The sequence below is a fragment of the Chionomys nivalis genome, chromosome 20 (assembly GCF_950005125.1).
Source record: "Chionomys nivalis chromosome 20, mChiNiv1.1, whole genome shotgun sequence".
Classification (NCBI taxonomy): Eukaryota; Metazoa; Chordata; class Mammalia; order Rodentia; family Cricetidae; genus Chionomys; species Chionomys nivalis.
The window spans coordinates 8,182,786-8,200,192 of record NC_080105.1 but is presented as its reverse complement, the minus strand read 5'-3'; the positions used below and the strand labels follow the sequence as shown (position 1 = coordinate 8,200,192).

Genomic DNA, 17,407 nt, shown 5'->3' with positions numbered 1-17,407 from the left:
GGTGGTAGGTCACCACTAACACGTCTGGCCTGAAAGTAGATCGTTCTAGAGGCCCTTCTGTCCCTCGGCTGGTTTGCCCCGCACACACAATGGGAGCTCACCACCTATCCAGGAGCACCTAGACGCAGCATCACTCACACACTTCAGCACACATACACACACCAAGCCTCTAAAGCCAGAGCTGGGGACCCAGCTGGGGACCCCATGGCTCATGCTTCACGATCATGTCCTCAGCACTCAGCCTCGGGCCTGGATGTCCTGCGGCCTCAGCTCTCCTTCCCCCTCAGCCAGGAAAACTAGCAGAGCGCGGTGCAGCAGATACACCCCCAAGCGCCGCCGCTTCGTGGGTGGCCAGTAGGCAGCCTCTCCATAGTAGTGGCCCTGTTTCTGGTTGGTCAGTGTCTGGATACCTGGACAGATCAGAGGCAAAGTCATGGCGTGGCCTCCACCCACCCCTCCTCCACAACCAGCGGCACAAACTATATTTCGACAGGCGTGTTCTAGGTATGCAGGTGGCGCTCAGTAACTACCCACCATGGGAATGAACATGAACAGTGAGGGAATTCAGAGCTCACTTTCCCTGAGACCTCAGCCCTAAAAGCCCGACCCTTACCTAGGGCGTCCAACAGGCAGGCCTCCCGCGTGTACGCCTCCATGGCCACCGTGTGCTGGAAGCAGTGTAGGGAAAGGACATGGCGGCCGCTGGCCCAGATGTCTAAGATCCGGCGAACCTTGGGACAGGCCTGGGGGGTGGAATCAGGAGTCGGGTCCTAAGCCTTCTGCCCTCCGACTGTCTGAAGGCTGGCAGGCCTGACCACTCCTGCCCCTTGTCCTCACATTTTTCCCTGGGCGTTCATGGTAGCCGAGGGCTTCCCAGAGGTGGGCATCCGGCCGGGCACGGGTCCCATTGCCCACGTAGAAGATGGCTCCCACGAAACATTGCAGACACTCGGCCAGTGTGAGGGAGGAGGCTCGGGCAGGCAGTCCCTGCGTCTGCCTGGGAACAGAGTGGTGCAGACGGTGAAGGAGCCAGCTGCCAACCCTGACGCTGCCAACCCCGATGACCCACACGATGGAGGAGAAAAATCAGTTCCCAGAAGTTACCTTTAGACCTCCACATGTGCACATACAGACACACGCACAGAAAATAAAACGTTTAAAAAAGTGTGGTGGGGGAGGAAGGACGTCTCAGAGAGAGAAGATGACCGCTGTCCCCAGAGCCGTGGGCCCTTTTGAACCCACATCCAGGGGCCCCTATTTTATAAGCCATGAAATGGGTACTCACAGCCGGAACTGACTCAATTAACAGAGAAGGCTAGTCCCTTCCCTAGGGACACACAGCAAATCAAAAATAAATAAATCCCCACCAACTTGTGTGTGTGTGTGTGTGTGTGTGTGTGTGTGTACAGAATCTCCCTGGAACAACCCAGGCCTCGTGCTCACAGTCGTGTACCCCCCCCCTCACGGAGGCAGAAGCCACCAGCAAGGAACAATCCAACCCTTCCCCACCTCTGTCAGGGCGGACCCTGTGGAGCCAAGATCCCTCTAATCCCAAGCCCCAGCTTTACAGTCACCATCATACCTGGGGTCAAGAAGAAGATATGTAAAGCTGGACTTGGTGACGCCTCCCCGCCACCTCTTCCTGGGATCCGGCCCTTGAAAGTGCTGAGCCAGGGCGGCCTCATCCGCCTGGCAGTGGGGAACGTGGCCTGTTCTCAGCACCTCCGCCAGTTCTGGGCTGTGCCCTGGAACAGCTGGGAAGGGGAAACCGAGCCAGAGCTGAGAAGGACAGCCGGTGAGGACGGTGGGGCTAACAGGCAGGTCTCGGGATTCCACACCGCCACGGGATTCCCAGCTCACCCGGGCTAGCATGGGCTTCCTGCAGCCGCCGCAAGTAGTGTCCACGGGTGAAAGGGGTGACCGGGCCAGGACTGTGGCCCAGTGCCCGCAGGCCTGGAGCAGCTGCAGGTCGGACATGGGGGGCACTGAGCCGTGTGGATGCAAGGCCCCCGAGTCCCCGTCACCTGGCAGGGATGGGACATTGGTGGCCCCTGTGGTCAACGTCAGGGCCTGCAGCTGGCAGCTCAGTACCCCATTCCCAGCTGCCTCAGCCCCACCAGACTGCCACAGGCTGGCTGCGGGGCCCCAGTGTCCCCGCAGGGCGCTGGGGCTGCAGATAGTCCTCCGATGCAGTGACAAAGGAGGCATCGCTGCTGCAGTCCTCACTCCCAGTGGCCTCGGGACTCCCGGGCTCCACCGCCACCTCACGAGCAGCTGCCAGCTCAGCTCTGCGCATGAGCTGCTCTGAGACCGGTGCCAAACACGGAGGTATAAAGATGCCAGGAGACCTCACAAAGACACGTCCTCGACCCATGGTGGATTCAAGGCCAGCCAGGGCTACAGGTAACTTCTCTAAAATATAGACAGATGACAACTAAGCAGACAGATAAATATATAAACAGATGATATAGACAAGATAGATGACAGATAAAAGTTAGGTGATAAGATGATTGAGAGACGATGGATAGTGATTGACAGATGGCAAATGGGCAGATGGAACTGACCCCCAGAAGTGAGGCAGCGCGGTGACAGGTTCCTTGCACCCCCTGAGCCCTGCTCACCAGCTGGCTCCAGGGTGTCCGGGTGGGCGTGTCCAGCTCCTGCAGCAGGAGTGCGCAGTCATGGTGTCCCTGCTGCAGAGCCCAGTCCAGTGGCCTCAGCCCGTCCTGCACAGGCACGGTCAGCTCAGCAGGGGGCGCCCACGGCCCGCCCTCCTCCACCCCCCACCCCGCCCCGCGCGCGCTGCGTGGGATCCTGACCTGGTCTCGCAGCTTCGGGTCGCCCCCTCGGCTCAGCAGCAGCTCCAGGGCGCCACGACAGCCCCACACGGCAGCCACGTGCACGGGTGTCAGCGCCTCAGTGGACCTGGGACCCCGGGAGAGAGGAGGAGTTTCCTTTTCCAGGCCTTGAACTCTTTGCTCCCTCTGCCTCAGCCCCCTGTGCCCACTACCAATGGGGGTGAGGGGAAAGTTGATACTCTAACTCACGATCATCCTCCTGCCTCACCCTCCAGAGTGCCAGAATGACCAAGTCACGACCTCGGGAGCAGACACCTCCTAGACCAGACGCCTGGGACCCGGGAGCCTGATGCCCAGCGCCGCCGGATCCCCAAGTCACACCCACCGCACCACGGTGACCGGGACGGCGCCTCACCGAGCATTGGGGTCAGCGCCCTGGCGCAGCAGGATCCGGAGGCAATGCAGGGCGCGCGGACGGCGAGCTCGGGCCACCAGGTGCACCGCCGCCACGCCATCCAACAGCACAAGGCTGGGGTCCGCCCCGAGGTGCAGCAGCTCCTCCACAGCCCTGGGGGGACGGTGACAGCCAACATCAGCCCTTTGGCCGCCCGGGGAGCAGAAGGCAAGGGAGGACCAGCGTCCCGCGCTCACCGCGGATCTTCCTTGCGCAGTGCGACCAACAGTTGCCGGGCAGCATCGGCCATGTCCCAGAGGTGTCACAGCCCTCGGATTCAAATTCGCGCGGCGACCTCTGCGCATGCGCAGCCCCGCCCCCGACTCCCCAGCCCTGCCTCTGGGAAAGACCTGGTTGGACCCGGGTCGCCCCAAGCTGCTGATGGAGACAAGGTGTGTCCTGGACCATCAAACCTCAGGGACTGGAGAGCGGGCGGTGCGCTCAGCTGGGGTCCCATTCCGAGATTTGGAAAGCTGAGCCAGGAAGATTACCGCGAATTCCAGGGGAGCTTGGGATAAAGAGCAGAACCTCTCTTTGCCTTTAACAAAACAAACTACTGGGTATCCTAGACTTAGCCCAAGCTGTCCAGGAACTCAGGGCCATCCTTCTGCCTCAGTCTGCAAGTGCTGGGATCTGCCTCCTGAGGAACAGCGTCGTGCACTTTCAATCCAGCGGAGCTGGCTGTCACCGTCGCTTTGTGAGGAAGGTCTTCGCCAGGGCCTGGAGACAGCTCAGCGGATAAGGGTGCTTGCTGCCAAGCTTCAGGACCTGCGTTTGATCCCAACCACAGGACGCAGACATTGGAAAGAGAACAGACTAACATACACATGTGTGCCTTGGCTGTGAGCCTGCACAAGCGTACGTGCGCGCGCACACAAATTAATTAAATAAAGTTTTCTAAAGAGCTGCATTTTCCTTATTTGCAAATGGAAGACAGGACTCAACACTAAGTGGCAAATAAATGAAGAGGCCAGAAAACATTTAATCAAGCTGACCTACTTTTTAAAATTAAGTGTGTGGGTGTTTTGCCTGCATGCCTGTCTGTGTACCATGTGTGCCTGGTGTCCATGGAGACCAGAAGCGGCATCGGATTGCCCGGAACGTAAGCTGTGAGCCCAAACGTGGAAATCGAACCCAGGTTCTCTGCACGCACAACCAGTCCTCTGAACAGATGAATCATCACCAGGTCCGGTCTATTTCTGTTCATAATCCTTTTGAATCAAGGCTTCTCGATGTGGCCCCTGCTGACCTAAAACTGGCCATCCTCCCGCCTCTGTCTCCCACATCAAAGTGAGCCCAACTCCCACCCACTGCCATTTTGGTTTCTATCAACTGAGAAGGTGGAGTGGATGAACCTCTGTGGCCTGACCTGGGAAGGCAGGAGGGACTCCAGGTTTGCCTTCCTCTTCTGGGGCGCCCACCAAATGTCCCCATCCTAGACCCCTGGGTGGTGATCGCTCATGGTGAGGCCACACAGGTCCAAACAGTACTGCAGAAGAGTTGGGGTGGTGGGGTAATAGATGTCACCCCAACCCGCTTCCCACTTGGAGCTGGGACCCTTGGGTGTCCAGGAGGACCTTCCTGTGGGGGCCACGCCGGTCTTGCGTGCAAAAGATCACCCCTGTCTCTGGAGGAAAGGACGTCTGGGGTGGGTTCTGTAGGGTGAAGAGGAGGTTGCAAAGTGCAGTTAACACCAGTCAGAGGGAGAGAACAGCCCAAGTCACAATGGCATCAGGACACCGAGATGGATCCGGCCGAGCCAGAAGCCATGGCAGACTGTTCAGTTCAGCTCCTGTTTTCTGTTTCGGTGAACCTAAAATGACCAGAAGGCAGGCTCAGAAGCCTCAGATTTTTATTCTGGTGACAAACTGGTCCCAGGAAGAATTTACAGCAGACACAGTAGGAGTGGGTGTGGGTGCACCGGGCTCCTGAACGGTGCAGAAATGCCACGGGTCACACGGTGGCTTCGCCCTCACCAGCCTCCTCATCCTCCAGCAGGCTATAGCTCGCATGGGTCTGGCAAGGCGTCTGAAGTGGATGGGCCAGCAGCTTGGCCATGCAATTGTGTAGCTCGAGGGCTGGTCCAGCCAGTGCCACCTCATACTTGTAGCTGGTGCCCTTGGTGTCCAAGCTGCCCATGAAGGAGAATACATCCTGTGGGGGCCAAGGAGAGGCTGTTCAGGGTTGGCATTAGCCCGCAGAGGCCCTCCCTGCCCCTGGAGGCCGTCCTAGAAGAAGGGGCATCTAGAGTGGTTCCTGAGGGGTGAAGAGGAGTTGGTCAGGCCAGAAACTACTAAGGCAGTCAGCAAACATTGGCTGGCACCCACCAAGCAGCCAGGACCTGGGCACCCTAGAAGCCCAAAGGGCTGGCGAGAGGGGTCTGGGTGAGTAAAGTATCTGCCAGGTAAGTGCTCCCCTTCCCCCCCACACACAGTTAGGTGGACAGCTGAACGCAGCAGGACATGACCTGCATCCCAGTGCTCTCCCTTGCAAGGTGGCTGCCTTGGCAACAAGAGACTCTGATCCAAACCAGAGGGGAAGGCGTGGGAGTGCCCACAGCAGCACCTGCCACCCGCATTTCCTAGTCCCTCAAACAAGGCCTCACTCTGTAGTCCAGAGTTTTCTCTGAGATAAACATTCTACCCTGCAGGGAAGCTCCTTAGGCAGGAAGGCAAACAACTCCAAACAGCTTCAGGAAGTCCCTGAAACTGAGCAGATTCACTAGGCCCCTCCCTGCTGGGGTAAGGAGCTCCTCAGCGGCCTGGAGAGATTAGACCAGAGTTATGTGGACGGGACACTCTCCAGCCTGCAGGCTGTGCAGTGTGCTCCAGGCTCCCAGTCTGTGAGTTGTCAGTCCTGCTGTGTGGGCTTTGGTGATGTAGCTGTCATTTCTGCTCCTGTAGGTGACCCCTCACCCTATTCCTGTAAGCAACCCCAGTAAGTTCACTGGTTCATCAAGCTGGACGTCGTGGTGTCCATTGTACTTTGGTGTGCTGTGGGCTCCTCTCAGGGGTGAGTGCTGTGTCTGTCCAGGAAACGTCTTGTCACACAACATCCCTATCATGTCACAACCCCTGCCTCAGCCTTTCAGGTGCCTCACGCACAGGTGTGCATGGGTGTGTGGGTACATGTGTGAGAATGTGCAGGCATATAGAGGTCGGGATATAACCCCTGGGAGTCAGTGCTCCCACCATGCTGGTCCCAGGACTGAGTGCGAGTCCTCGTGCTTGCCTGCAGGCGCCTTACCTACCCCACCTTGCAGTCTGTAAACTGAAACTCACAGGTATTAGAAACCGCTCACAGGGCAAGTCCGAGCATAAGAACGGTAAGGCCTGGAGAAGTTGGGAGGGGAGGGCTCTGCGGGCAGACAGTGCAGCAGGGTAGAGTCAGGAGGAGGTGCAAGGAATGGTGTGGCTGGCTGCTAAGGCCACAGCCTCCCAAGTCAGTCACCACCAACTCAAAGTGGAATGTAGGGAGCAGCTGTTAAATGACCGCCGGGGCAGGTCCAAGTCAGACTCCACTGTGATGTCTCTCTCACCTTCCACCTCCTCTTGTCTTCCTTCTCCTCGGTGCCATTGTGGATGCAGACGATGTCGAAGAAGAAGTAGGGACACTGGAGCATCTTCTGCAGTGAATGAGACCAGGATGGGGTGCACTCCAGCCTGTGGTCCCGGGAGGTCCCCTTTGGTGTCTAACCACTGCCCTCCCTTCCCTCCAGGCTTACCTTCATGGGCTCAGTCAGGGAGAACTGGGGCTGGCAGGGAGGGCGGCTGTAGACCAGGATGGTGCGCACAACGTAGGGGGGGGGTGGTTTGCACATTCTCTGTGACTGGCAGCTCAGTCTTCTGCTGGCTACAGAGGAAGGGGGAGACAGCTGGGTCCTCAGCCGCCTACAAGCAGTGGCCGGAACCCCACCTATCACAGCTGAATCCCACAGCCACGATCCTAGCAGTCCTGCATGTTAAAGCCAGGGCCAGAGAGACAGCGCCGGGGCTAGAGGCACCTGCAGTCAGGGCCACGCGAGGAAGCAGAGAAGGATTCTCACAAGTTCCCCCGACCCACACAGCTACCGTGGAACATGTGCTTGCACACAAAATAACTACATAATGAAACCCGTATGACTTCTTTAAAAGCCTTAATAAATTCAAGCCCCACCGCTGGACACAGGATCTTGTCCCAGGCTGCCCACCCCCTCGACATACACACACACACACACACACACACACACATACACACACACACACACTGGGCAACCTCAACTCTGCGCCTGGCTGGGGAAGGAACCAAGGCATCCCCACTCTGGGTGACCACTCACATGAGACTGAAGAGACCTTCTAGATCTGAAGAAACGCTAAGGACGAGGTGCCAGCTCGGAGGCAGGGGCCTTTTCTGACCTGGATCCTGGGAGATGACGGGAACCTCTGGGGCCAGGCAGTGTGACCCCTGGAGTAGCTGTGTGACCCCTGGAGTAGGCAGTGTGACCCCTGGGGTAGCTGTGTGACCCCTGGAGTAGGCAGTGTGACCCCTGGGGTAGCTGTGTGACCCCTACATAGGCTGTGTGACCCCTGGGGTAGGCAGTGTGACCCCTGGGGTAGCTGTGTGACCCCTGGGGTAGCTGTGTGACCCCTGGGGTAGGCAGTGTGACCCCTGGGGTAGACGTATATTCCCACCAGCACAGCACCTCTCTAAGCCCGCTGCCTTTCAATCATCATAAAGTGGGTGGTAGCCTTAACCCCCTGCAGACCCTCCAGGGCTCCCCTCTCCTGCCACATCTACTGCATCCTCAATTCTGGGGGAGCCACCAGGTGAATGACAGGGTTGTGACTTTCTAGGTAACTGAATGCCAGCCCTGCTGCAGTGGATGTCCCCTGGAGTCAGGCTCGCTGACACCCACCCCTCCACCACTCTGGGCGGCCTGGGTTTTCGGTGGCTGTGGGTCTGGATCACTGTGGATTAACAGCCAGCTTTCTGTCAATGCTTTTTTTGAGGGAAGGGGTTCATTTTGTGGTTTTGAAACAGAGTCTAGATATTTGTTGGTAAGGCTGGCCTCTAACTAGGAATCCTCCTGCCTCAGCTTCTAAGTGCTAGGTTGACTCTCCTGCACCCCAACACCTGGCTGCATGTTGGGTCTTGTATGTAATTTCTATAATATCATACATGAAATATTCATTCTATTTGTGATTTCACTGAGCAAAACCCCTGAGCTTTGCTGGCCTGGGATTCAGGTGCAGTGCCTGCAGCTCAGTGGGTGAAGTGCCTGTAGCAGCTCAGCAGCCATGTGGCTGAGGGTTCCTCTCCAGCACACTGTCATCCCAGCGCTCAGGAGGTGGAAGCAGGTGAATCAGGAGCTGAAGGCCATCCTTAGCTACACGGTGAATTCAATGCTAAGCTGGGCTACATGAGAAAGTCTCAAAAATATATTGATAAATTTGATGTGAGGTGGTGGCACACACCTTTAAGCCCAGCATTCAAGAGGCAGACACAGGTGGAACTCACTCTGTAGACCAGGCTGGCCTTGATATCTCAGAAATTCACCTGCTTCTGCCTCCCAGGTGCTGGGATTGTAGGCGTGCACCACCGCTGCCTGGCTGAGGCACTCTTTTCTTAATTAAATCATTGAAGTGGGAAGACCCGCTTCTAATACAGATCTCCCACTTCTCATACACAGCTTCCGAAGTGGGAAGGGCCACCTTCAACCTGCGCCACGCCCTCTGCTGCTGGCAGCCTATGTAAATGACAGGGACAAGGAACACTTGGCTTTGCCTGCTTGCTCTGGCTCTCACTAGCAAGTCCATTCCTTCACTGTCATTAGGGCCTGCTTCTTCAGGACTGCAGCATATACTGGAGACCAGCTGAGACACCCAGCCTCATGCACTGAACAACTTTGCCCTTAGCAAACTGCCATTGTTGGAGTAGCTGGGCCACAGCCTGTGAGCCACTCTAATAATCCCCTTTATAATTGTATTTATCTATATATATAATTGCGTATGTATACACATTCATTCATCAGCTTTGTTCTTCTAGAGCACCCAGACCAATATACCAAGTTAGCCTCTAACTCACCATAGAGTGCAGGCTAGCCTCAAACTCACCATAGAGTGCAGGCTAGCCTCAAGTCTGCTGTGGAACCCAAACTGGCACCCAAATTACTGACTGCCCAAACCTCCTGATTCCTCCATCTCCACCTCCCAGTGCTGAGATGGCAGGGCTGTGCCACCAGCTCCTGTGGTCTTTTTCTTATCCCATACAGAGCCCTGAGGCCTCTCCAGATGTGACACCTACTACACCTGCCAGGGGCACACAGAACTCACCTGACAGTGGCCTGCCCCATCAACCTGAGCCCCCACCACACACACACGCCAGGATCACTAGGCTCCTAAGAGTGTCACACATATGGACAGAAGCCTAGAAGGCCACAAGCCCTGAATCTGTGTCACGGACACCTAGATCCTACTGGGTAACAAGGTCCCTATGCATTCTGAGCTGCCCATATTCAAGCCCAGTGCCACGTACCCATGAAAGGACTCCAGCTTTGGCACAGACATCTCCTCTGAAAGATCCAAACAGATGATCTGAAACACAAACAGAAGACAGAGTATAGGATGAAACCAGACAGAGCTAAGACAGCTAGGGTGGGACCCAGACATAGTGCTCAAGAGAGGCTGGGGGCGTGGCTCAGGGTGGAGCCCCTGCCTAGAATCCCCAGTGAGGGGATGGGGGCGTGGCTCAGGGTGGAGCCCCTGCCTAGAATCTCCCAATGAGGGGATGGGGGCGTGGCTCAGGGGTGGAGGCCCTGCCTGGAGTCCCCTAGTGAAAGGCTGTGGGCGTGGCTCAGGGGTGGAGCCCCCGCCTAGAATCTCCCAGTGAGGGGCTGGGGGTGTGGCTCAGGGATGGAGCTCCTGCTTAGGACCCCCCAGGGAGGGGCTGGGGACACATGTGGAGGTCCAGGTGCCACACATAAAAATATGTTTAAACCACCAAGTGTGTGGTGCTCCTGGAACCCACAGGAAAATAAGGCAGCAATTTAGAGACTCTCACAAGGCAGGAGTGGCCTGTCTGAGGACCCCATCCCTTCATCTCCGACCAAGACATACCACCTTCTCTGGACAGTTGACCCGTGGTGTTCGAATCTGGACCTCAGGTGCTGGTGCTGGTACCTGCCAGGGCTTGGGCCCGGCTCCTGGGACACTGGGTGCTCCATCATCTGCACTGGCCGCCTCACCCTCGCCCTAGCTGCGGCTGCCCACATTGGTCTGGGCTCCCAGAGCCCGGTCCTAGTCCCCCTCAGGGTTGGAGCGAGTATGAGGCCTGGGCTCGGGTGTCGGCTCCTCCCCTTCCTCCTCCTCCTCTTCTTCCTCCTCCTCAGTGGGGCTGTTGGCCTCAGCCACCTCCATGGCTCCCGGGTGCTTGGATGGAGAGGGGATAGCGGAAGCCAGGGTCCTGCGTTAAGAGTTTTTGAAAGCAACTGGTTACTAAAGCCAGAAGCTGAGCTATGAGCCCCTTGCTGCGTGGGAATCTCATTGCAGAACGGCTCCCTCATGAGTGAGGCCAAGACAGATTCAATGCAATGCCCATCAAAATCCCAGCAAAATTCTTCACAGACCTCGAAAGAACAGTACTCAACTTCATATGGAAAAGCAAAAATCCCAGGATAGCCAAAACAATCTTGTACAATAAAAGAACTTCTGGAGGCATCACAATACCTGGCTTCAAACTCTACTACAGAGCTACAGTACTGAAAACTGCCTGGTATTGGCATAAAAACAGACAGGAGGATCAATGGAACCAAATAGAAGACCCGGATATCAATCCACACATCTTCGAACACCTGATTTTTGACAAGGAAACAAAAACATATCAAATGGAAAAAAAGAAAGCATATTTAACAAGTGGTACTGGCATAACTGAATATCAACATGTAGAAGAATGAAAATAGATCCATATCTATCACCATGCACAAAACTCCAGTCTAAATGGATCAAAGACCTCAACATAAAGCCAGCCACATGAACCTTGTAGAAGAGAAAGTGGGAAGTACACTCGAATGCACTGGCACAGGAGACCACTTCCTAAATAGGATCCCAGCAGCACAGACACGGAGAGAAACAATTAATAAATGGGACCTCCTGAAACCGAAAAGCTTCTGTAAAGCAAAGGACATGGCCAATAAGACAAAACGACAGCCTACAGAATGGGAAAAGATCTTCACTAACCCCACATCAGACAGAGGTCTGTTCTCCAAAATATACAAAGAACTCAAGAAATTGGACACCAAAAGAACACATAATCCATTAAAAAAAATGGAGTAAAGACCTAAACAGAGAACTCTCAACAGAGGAATCTAAAATGGCTGAAAGACACTTAAGGAAATGTTCAACATCCTTAGTCATCAGAGAAATGCAAATCAAAACAACTCTGAAATTCCATCTCACACCTGTAAGAATGGTCAAGATCCAAAACACAGATGACAGCTCATGCTGGAGAGGTTGTGGGGAAAAGGGAACACTTCTGCATTGCTGGTGGGAATGCAAGCTGGTACAGGCTCTTTGGATGTCAGTGAGGTGATTTCTTTTTTTTTTTTTTTTTTTTTTTTGGTTTTTCGAGACAGGGTTTCTCTGTGGGTTTGGAGCCTGTCCTGGAATTAGCTCTGTAGACCAGGCTGGTCTCGAACTCACAGAGATCTGCCTGCCTCTGCCTCCCGAGTGCTGGTATTAAAGGCGTGTGCCACCATCGCCCGGCTAGTGTGGTGATTTCTCAGAAAATTAGGAAACAACCTCCCCCAAGACCCAGTAATACCACTTTTGGGTATATATCCAAAGGATGCTCAATTATGCCACAAGGACATGTGCTCAACTATGTTCATAGCAGCTTTGTTTGTCACACCCAGAACCTGGAAAGAACCTAAATGTGTCTTGATCGAAGAATGGATAAGGAAAATGTGGTACATTTACACAATGCAGTACTACACAGCAGAAAAAATAACGACAGCTTGAATTTTGCAGGAAAATGGATGGAGCTAGAAAACATTATTTTGAGTGAGGTAACCCAGACACAGAAAGACAACTATCACATGTAGTCATTCATAGGTGGTTTTTTAATATAAAGCAAAGAAAGCCATCCTACAAACCACAATCCCAGAGAACTTAGACAACAATGAGGACGCTAAGAGAGACTTACATAGATCTAATCTACATGGGAAGTAGAAAGTATAAAAAGACAAGATCTCCTGAGTAAATTGGGAGCATGGGGACCTTGGGGGAGGGTTGATAGAGGGAGGGGAGAGACAGGGAGGAAAGCAGAGAAAAATGTAGAGCTCAATAAATAAAAGAGTGAGGCCAGGAACCACCCACAGGAGAAGTAAATAACAGCTTTTTCATTTGCCTTCTTTTTTGTTTGTGACACAGTTTCGTGTAGCCCAGGCTGGCCGCTAACTCATACATAACATACATGGCTTAGAGTGACCTGGTAACCTTGGCCCTCGGCATCCACCTTCTGCATGTTGAGATTGTAGCACCTGCTGTATGTGGTGCCCAGGGCCTCATGCGTGCTGGGTAAGCACTCCACCCAGAGCCACAGCACTCCATCAAATGAACTGTGCCCCAATCTTAGCTTTACACCTCTTGTAACAGGGCAAACACTGTCTCTGCCCTTCACTGGGCCAATAAACACAGCTGCCTGGTCACCGGCAATACTCAGAGATGGGTATTTGACCCAGTAAGGCCTTCAGTGGCTCCCACACTTGAGAGTTCCAAGAGACAGAAAAGGAAAAGAGACCTAATGGGTTTGCCAAGCTGAGAACATACAGTTGAAGGCTTTTCATGCCCCCTTTTCCACCTGGGGCGGCGCCTGCGCGAAGAGACGCCTGGCTGACCGCCTAAGCCACTTTTGGGCGCCTGGATCCAGCTGTGCCTGAAGCCTTTCCTGAGCGCCCCACTTGCCTTGCTGGCTTTGGCGAGCTTGTGTCTGGGTTTCTGTCGCCCGAGGCTACAGTGCGTGAGTGACTGGATCGTGCACGAGAGCTTGGCGCGGACTTGGGTGGTCAGGTCTGTGGGAGGCAGACGCCCATCCAAGTCGCCTACCGCGGAATAGATGCACGTTTCTTGCGATGTCTCCGACTCGGGACTCCACAGACCCCAGCTCCTCAAGCAGAACGAACCTAGAGCTGCAGCAAGCCGGATCGAAGTTTGATCACAGCGACAGAAAGCTCGCGCGCGGTCACACAGCCAGGTTCCACTCTGCAGCCTAGGTACCGCAGCCAGTCAGTCACAGGGTTCTAGATAGCCGGCATCTTCCTGACCGGAAGTTTGTGCGGAGTTGCCGTGACGTCTTCTGGGAAATGTAGTTCCAGGAACCTCAGGACCTGGACGCTGATAGGCTGAGGCGATCCCGGAGATATAAATTAGAGTATAACCGGCAGGAGTGGGACTGAGATAGGGTACTATTGGGAATGGGTGTGGTCCAGAGTTGACTTAAGCAAGATTGGGGGGAGCTTGTAGTTCTGGATTCAGCAGACAACAGTTGTCAAAGATGCTGCTGTGATAGGGCAGGAAACTGACCTGGGTGGGGCTGATTGATGATTGACAGGATAGGGTTTGGCTTGGGTTTGCTAAAGGCTCTCTCAACTATTTATTTCTGCTTGTTTGTTTGTTTATTTATCTATATCTATCCACCTATTTATTGATCGATTTTTTTTTTGAGGCAGGGCTTCTCTGTCTTAGCTGTTCTGTAACTCTCTTTGTAGACCAGGCTGATCTTGAACTCCCAAGTGCTTTCTGGCCCCTAAGTGCTGGTATTAAAGGCGAGTGCCACCACCGCCCGGCTTATTTTTGTTCTTATTTTACATATCTTGACACTCATCCAATACTATCGCGATGGGGGCTGATAGTGCACACCTGTCATTCCAACACCCCAGAGGTCAGAAGATGAAGATCGGGTGCTCAAGTTATCGCTCACTATACGAGACTCTTCTAAAAACCAAAATGGAAAGAAAAAGTAAAAAGAAAAGCCAACAGACACACTGTGGACAGGCTCAATGTCCCACCGGAGCCTTCTGATGCAGACAAATAGGGCTCTGTGGGAAGAGCGGACCTTCTTGTTGAAGAGAAACATTGTAGCGTGGTGAACAGAGGCAGGCACCCCAAACCTGAAGACCTGACTCTATCCCGGGGACCTGCATGGTGGAAGGAGAAGAGCATGCAGCTTACCCACCACAAACACAAATGAAAAAAAGCAAAGGAATGAAAGACATAATTTTATTTCAATGCTGAAGCCTACTCCTACAGGGTTTTTGTTTTAGAAACAAATAAAAATAATAACAAGCCGGGCGGTGGTGGCACACGCCTTTAATCCCAGCACTCGGGAGGCAGAGACAGGCGGATCTCCGTGAGTTCGAGACCAGCCTGGTCTACAAGAGCTAGTTCCAGGACAGCCTACAAAACCACAGAGAAACCCTATCTCAAAAAACCAAAAATAAAATAAAATAAATAATAATAATAAAAAGATATTACAGTGGAGTAAGCCCCGCTGAACATGGGAACACAGAAAACCTGAGGAAATGGAGGGACCAAAGGTTTGGAATTCGGGGGTAGCTGTTATCTTGGAGTGGGACAAGAATCCCCTACCCCACCCTGTCCCCGTTCTGTAGGAAGCTGACATCCTGGAGAAGGAAACAAGACAATAACTGTCCATGTGACCAGGGCAGGAGCCTTCCTGTTTCTCAGCCCGTACCAGACCAGCCTTGGCCAGTGCAGCCTCATAGCCAGGGTGACCTGAGATGCGCCCAGGGGCTCAGGCCTTTCCCAGCGTGCCCTGGAGCAGAGCGGAGGGTGGACACACACACACACACACACACACACACACACACGAGAGGGAGTTTGGTGCTAGGAGAGTCCTGGGAAGGAAACAGATTCTTGGGATCCCTATCCCATGCCTCCATAGGGGAGAGGGGGCACAGATAAGAGCGATGCCTTCAGGCAGCTGAGAGAAAAGGATTGTCAGGTAGAGAAGAGGGCGAGAGGTTGGGGCAAATGGACAAGAGTGGGTGCCATCAGGTAAGGCAGTCAAATATTCAAATGTGTTCAATCGATGCAGTTGACCCAAAACTCCTACGGGGGGGAAACCAAGGATCCAGGCCGACAAAGGGAATCTGAGAGCAGGCCGTGATCAGGGGTGGAAGAAGCCATGAGTGCCCGGGCCACACGGCCCCGAAGTCGCCGAGGGAGGCATCCTCCACCCGTAAGTGTGCTCCTCTTCCTGCTGTGCCCAATTCCATGGATCCCGGAGCCCAGGAGTGAGCCTGCTTCACTCAGAACCTACAGTGGTGGCGAGCAGTCATTCTTAGGGGGAGTTGGACCTGACAGCAGAGAGCCTGCAGAATGGGGTGTCATTTATAGGGAGAGCTGGACCCAGTGGCTCAGAGCCTGCAGGATGGGGTGTCATTCTCAGGGGGAGCTGGACCTGAGGGCTGAGAGCCTTCGGGATGGGGTGTCATTTGCAGGGGGAACTGGACCCAGTGGCTGAGAGCCTGCAGGATGGGGTGTCATTTGCAGGGGGAGCTGGACCCAGTGGCTGAGAGTTCAGAGGAGGCAGAGACCACCAGTGGGAGATTCGAGGCCAAACTCGAGCTGCTTCCGGAACTCCTTAGTCCTGACCTGCAGAGACCCGGGAGCCGGTAGGATGAATTTAGTGCTTCTATTCCAGCAGGTGCCCCTCACAGAGCTGCCGCCCCCCACACATCTGCCTTAGCTTCCTCTTGCCTCCTCTCCTCCATGCTCTCCCTTCCCTTCCCTTTCCTCCTCAGCCACGCAGCTCACTGCCTGCTCACCCTTCCCAGGGACTCTGAGATCTAGCCCCAAAGCCCCTGCTGAGCCTCAGGTAGTTGGGGTCCCGGTTGTCTTCACAGGCCTGAGGATGATTATTGTGTGGGATCCCATGGGGCCCTAGCCTTGAAGCCAGAAGAAGGATGCAAGGCTGAGGTGGAAAGCCCCCAGAGCCCGCAGGCAGCCACCCCGGATACTGGCCCTGCTGAGACGTCAGTAGCCAGCTTGTTCCAGACCCTGCAGACCAGGCTGAGCTCCCTTGAGGCCACCGTGGCCACCTGGCGCCACTACTCCCTAAGCCTAGCAAGGCCAGCAGAAGGAGAAGACAGTGGCCAGGGGACACCTGGGTCCTTTGGTGGTCAGGAAGAAGCCGGGTCTGGACAGCAGGAGGCAGCTCGCCTCATAGAGAGGAATGCCTGGCTGCGGCTGGCCCTGGGCAGCCGGGAGGAGGAGTTGGTTTGCGCTCAAGCTTCCCTGAAGGATGCCCGGGCAGAGAAGGAGACCCTGCAGAGACAGGTGAGCATCTGACTGGGGACAGGCAGATCCTGCCTCCCGAACACATTTGTTCAGCCAACAAACCGATGTGGAGCTATGAAAACCATGCTAGAGAAGGGACCAAGGAAGACAGCAAAGTAAAAGAGGGGTCTTGAGGCCCAGACTGAAGGTCAGAAGGAAGCCAGGCAGGGTGCACCCCATGATCTCAGCGCTCTAGAAGCTGAGGAGAGACAATCTCAAGTGAAAGACTGCTCAGCCACAACCAAGGTCAATTCTCCGATGTAGATTGAGTTGAAGGCCAGCCTGCTTGTTTTTTTTTTTTTTTTTTTTTTTTTTTAAGGTTCTGAGTACCTTGGCGATAGAGGCCTTGCCTGAAGAGTATGAGGCCCTGGGTACTGCACACACACACACACACACACACACACACACGCACACACACCACCGAATAATGTTGTTTTAGGGTTTCTATTTGTGATAAAACACCACAACTGAAAGCAACTGGGGAGGAAGAGGTTTGTTGTTGTTGTTGTTCTCATCTTAAAACTCCGAGGGAAGCCGGAGTGGGAGCTCAAGGCAGGGAGCTGGAGGCAGGAGCTGATGCAGAGGCCATGGAGGGTGTTGCTTCCTGGCTTGCTCAGCCTGCTTTCTTATAGAATCCAGGACCACCAGCCCAGGTATGGCCCCACCCACAGTGAGCTAGGCTCTCCCACCTTAGTCATCAAGGAAATGTCCACAGGTCTATCTGAGGGAAACATTTTCTCAACTTTTAGTTTCCTCTTCCCAAATGACTGTAGCTGATGTCACAGTGACAGAACCAGCAGATCCTGAGGTCACTGTGGCTG

The 17,407-nt window shown here is 54.4% G+C and overlaps 2 pseudogenes; both read right to left on the bottom strand.

The window, feature by feature from the left end:
* Nucleotides 1–237: 237 nt before the first annotated feature.
* On the bottom strand, nucleotides 238–3,502 carry LOC130863142 (ankyrin repeat and LEM domain-containing protein 1-like; annotated as a pseudogene).
* A 1,599-nt stretch (nucleotides 3,503–5,101) lies between these two features.
* LOC130862927 (BRISC and BRCA1-A complex member 1-like) lies at nucleotides 5,102–13,539 on the bottom strand (annotated as a pseudogene).
* Nucleotides 13,540–17,407: the final 3,868 nt, after the last annotated feature.